This window comes from Penaeus monodon, chromosome 37 (genome assembly GCF_015228065.2).
Source record: "Penaeus monodon isolate SGIC_2016 chromosome 37, NSTDA_Pmon_1, whole genome shotgun sequence".
Lineage (NCBI taxonomy): Eukaryota > Metazoa > Arthropoda > Malacostraca > Decapoda > Penaeidae > Penaeus > Penaeus monodon.
Window position 1 is genome coordinate 11,910,999 of NC_051422.1, and position 4,591 is coordinate 11,915,589.

A 4,591-nucleotide genomic window follows, 5' to 3' on the forward strand; every position below is an offset into this window, starting at 1 on the left:
CAAGTTTAAAATATTTTTATTGAACTTTCTTCACAGATGCTGGCTGGCAGGAATATTCACCTTCACCTCCTGGTACTCCTGTTGGAAATATGAGAAAATGTATAATTCTTATATTTTCAGTGCATTTCTATCCAAACTTACAATATCAGTGAGATTCTATCCTCATAAATATTCGGTCCCGAAAGATAAGTGCATCATGTTGATATATTTAAAATGCATTCATTTCAATATAGCTTAAAATTACATACCATATTTGTAGTTCCTCCAGCCCTTTTGTGGGAGAGACTTTATCTGGGATGGCCATCTTCTATCACAACTGGAGGAAAAAAAATTATAAATAGATATTAAGAGTAAGAAGTGGAAAGATTGTTACTTTATGAATCGAGACTGAGGAAAAATGGGGAAGGGAAAAAAAATTTAAATATCAGACTGGTTAAAAAGGTAAAAATGTAAAAGTATCCTTTAAAACTTACCTTAGCTGACAAATCTGTTACTGCATCCATGTTGAAGAAGCATCTAGTTATAATTGGAATCATACCTGGGGAAGAGGAAAGAAAAAAAGGTATATATATATATATATATATATATATATATATATATATATATATATATATATATATATATATATATATATATATATATATATATATATATATATATATATAAAAAAAAAAGCTAAAATGAGATTTATAATTTCAAGTCTACAAAAGTGTATGAAATCAACTCCTCCCGACCCTTAAGAGCCTGGAATCAGCCGTTTTCTACATTTTCTACCTCCTGGAAATATACAAGCAATGTTTGTGGAACAGAGCTGTGGTAAGCAAAAGGAGGCAACAAGTCCTTTAATTATGAAAGACAGCATGTATTACATACCTAAATTTTATGCAAAACTGGCCAAAGTAGAAGCAACTTCAATTCCATATAATATCTACTAAAATGACAAAGGTTACAAACCTCTTTTGCAAGTGCACCCAAGTTGCTCTACTGTTGAAAGCCAGCCTCAATACCTGCAAAGAAAGCTTCATTGAAATTCACGTCCTCGGAGAAGTTAATTACAATCACATTTTAACATGCTTGTCAGTAGTCGATTGTCCTCAAAATTTGTAGGTCCCGAAAGATATGAAACATCATGGTAAAGTTTATACAGAAATGCAAAAAGTATTTTTGGTCAAGATGCACTGAAATTGTCCAAACTAACCAAAATTGCCAAAAGTAGACATGACTATCTATTCCAGGTTAAATCTGATGAGAAATATTACAAACCTCTTTTGCAAGTGCATCCAAGTTGCTGGACTGCTGAAAGCCAGCCATAATTCCTGCAAGAAAAGCTTCAATTAAATTCATCTTCTAGGAGAATTGGATTGCAACCAAATTTAAATATTTATCAGTGGAAGAGTGTCCTCAAAATCTGTAGGTCCCGAAAGATATGAAACATCATGGTAAGGCAAATACAATGAGGTTATATGTCGAATTCAGTTAAAACAATCAAATACTATTGAAACTGCCCAAAGTAGACATGACATTCTGTTATACCTCCAAAAATTTGATGAGAAATGCTACAAACCTCTTTTGCAGCACATCCAAGTCATCTGAATGTTGAATGCCAACCTCAATACCTGCAAGGAGAGCTTCAATGAAATTCATATCCTGGGAGAATTCAATTACAAATCACATTAAGTTAATCAGTGGAAGAGTGTCCTCAAAATTTGTAGGTCCCGAAAGATATGAAACATCATGGCAAAACTGACAGACAGGAGTAATTAAAGTTACTTGGTCAAACTCAGATGAATTATTGTAGCCATCCCATACATACCTATTAGGTTACCACAAGAGAATTTCATATCTGCTCACCCACATCACTGAAAAAATAAATAGCCATTAAAGAGGCACACAAAAGTACTCAATAAAACAATTTCAATTTTCTTTTCGGTGAAGATCTTCTTTCATAATATTCAGTCCCTTCTTGAAATTATCATGTTAAATAAAATGTTGATAATCAAGAAATATACATACCAACAAAGCAGTTTTTTGTAAATCAGTACTTCAGCCTCAAGTTTTCAAGCCACCTGGGGCAAGAGGGGAAAAAAATCAATATCTCCAAAAAATAAAACAACAAACTTTCAGTCCTGATATTTCAGCAAGAAACTTTCGTTCATTTCTATCAGTCCCGTCTTGAAATGTTCATCATAAAATCTATTACAAAATACTGGTAAATCTAAAGCTCTTCAAGTACATACCAGTATTAGCTTCAGCCTCATCTTTATAATGTTCAGTCATATCTAACCATACCTGAAATAAGAAATAAAATTAAGGAGGGGGGAGAGCAAGAGCGAGAGCGAGAGCAAGAGCAAGAGTGAGAGCGAGAGAGAAAGAAAACTAACCTGACCAAACTAATGAGGTTGGCAAAACATTTGGGAGGTCTTTTGGATCTTTTCCCAATCTATCAATGCAGATTAAATTTCAAATACAAGTTATTTACTTTGTACAATCACTGGGCATGTGCCATGGGGTCCCAACTACTCAACTGAAAAGTGATCTGCACATTGTAAGGGAAAGCACCAGGAATTCCAATAATGTTGTGGGCTTCATATTTCATGATATAGGAAAAACAATGTGACACGTATATTTTAGCAAGATGAAATACATTGACCACCCTGATGTTCTAAAGTTACAAAAATGCTAGTTTCCAGTTTCAACTTAAAATACAGTAGTTTTGTTGGCCTTTTGCAATAGCTTAGGCCAGTGTTGCACGAGCCATTTTCAGTGATTACAACAAATTTCTTATACTGCCAAAAGAAATTCAATACATCCAAATCCAATTCAACATTCTGATATCATTGGGATACCATGTATTACGTTTTACGTTATATTACCAAGAGCAACAGAGGGAAATGGACACTCATCTTGAACAGCATAAGAATTAGAGTCAAACACAGGTACAGCTGCTGCAGTATCATATTTACCATGAAATGATGAACACCTCCACTGCATAATAATGCTCAATGACAAAGTCTACAACACCCTCACACAGCCAGACTTCTTAATGTCAGGTTTTCTTTAAGTTAAGCATGACGTGCTATTAAAAGGGGGGGGGGGGTTATGTCTAAGGAATAAATAATTAGGAATGGTTATGTTTGGATTGTCGTTCTCGGCAACAAATAACGTAAATTATATCAAACGTTAATGAAAATCCAAGTGACCCAGACTACTTACTGATAGATATAATTTTAGTTCATTGATACATTTTGTAAGGAAGTTCCTGTTCCCAGTCTCCGTCTAATACGAACAAACAGTAAATCCGAAAAATGTTTCAAGTGACTACCATACGTCAAAATGCATGAACATTTAAATATATAACAACTGAAATGCCTCTTGCCTGCCCACGTGTGTACCAGACGGCGAATCACCACTGGATTCTATCCAACAAAAATAACTTGCAATATAAAAATACACAATATATCGCTACAAGTATTGATAGTCATCAACTTACTCTGCTTTCTGGATCCCTATGTTCGTCATGTGGGCCAAAAATTCACGAATCTTGAGAGCGGCGAGTCTGAACAACTCTCCATGGCGAACGTTGAGATGCGATGGACGAGGAGCCGGCGGAGGGTCAGAACTTCCCCTTCGTTTTTAGGGATTTTTTAAAAATTATTATTCTGAGGGAATTTATTTAGTTGAGTCTTCTTTTAGGGAATGGTTGGTAGTGGCTGATTTTTTTTTTTTTGGTACTTTTTTGTAAGTTGTATTTCCTCTGTTGTTTTTGTCGACAGCAGTTCGTGGTATTTCGCATCATGTTTTATTTTCAGCATGTACTAGTATATATTTTAGATCTTGATTTTGATTTTTGTGGGTTTATCAATTTTTAATTAAATAGTTTTAATTAGATAGTTCAGTAGAGCTGCTTTTGAATTTGAATGTGATTGACCTGTATATTTGCGTACATTTTTTCTTTAGTTTTGTTTTTCTTTTATTTGTTATTTATTGATTGATTTTTATTATATATATTCTTTTGTTTCATATTCGATTTTATCTCAATTTGTTTACATATGCATGGCTTTCATTCTATCATTCTATCTATTTTTTCCCCTTTCTAGTTGTTTGGAATACTAATACTGATTTTATATTCAAAATATTTGATCAGGAATATTCTATAGTAATTAATGATAAATTTTGCAATGCTAAAGCTAAACTTCTCAGAATGATGAAATACTGTAATATTCCGAAGTTGATGAGGGAGTTGACTGATGATGGTAAACAGCAATTATTATTATTCTATTATTTCTACCACGTTATCATCATTATATACGAAGAAAGATTAAGGTAATGTCTTACAGAATGTTACAGAAGCATATACCATCAGACTTATATATATTATATAAGACTTGTATATCATATATATATATATATATATATATATATATATATATATATATATATATATATATATATATATATATATATATATATATATGATCTAAGCAGAGGCCTATGCAAGGATTCCTATAAAGATGACAAGGGTTTATAATCTGCCGAAAATTTGGGCAATTCTCACACCATAGTTGCTGCATTATGAAAGAAATATGTATCG

The 4,591-nt window shown here is 32.9% G+C and overlaps 1 long non-coding RNA gene across 1 annotated transcript; it reads right to left on the reverse strand.

Moving 5' to 3' along the window:
* Nucleotides 1–3,624, reverse strand: LOC119596119. Its single transcript, XR_005230741.1, has 10 exons — nt 3,491–3,624; nt 2,238–2,289; nt 2,014–2,066; nt 1,814–1,859; nt 1,565–1,616; nt 1,264–1,316; nt 955–1,007; nt 474–538; nt 249–316; nt 1–78 (listed from the first exon to the last, which is right to left on the reverse strand). It is a non-coding gene; the product is annotated as an uncharacterized LOC119596119 (long non-coding RNA).
* Nucleotides 3,625–4,591: the final 967 nt, after the last annotated feature.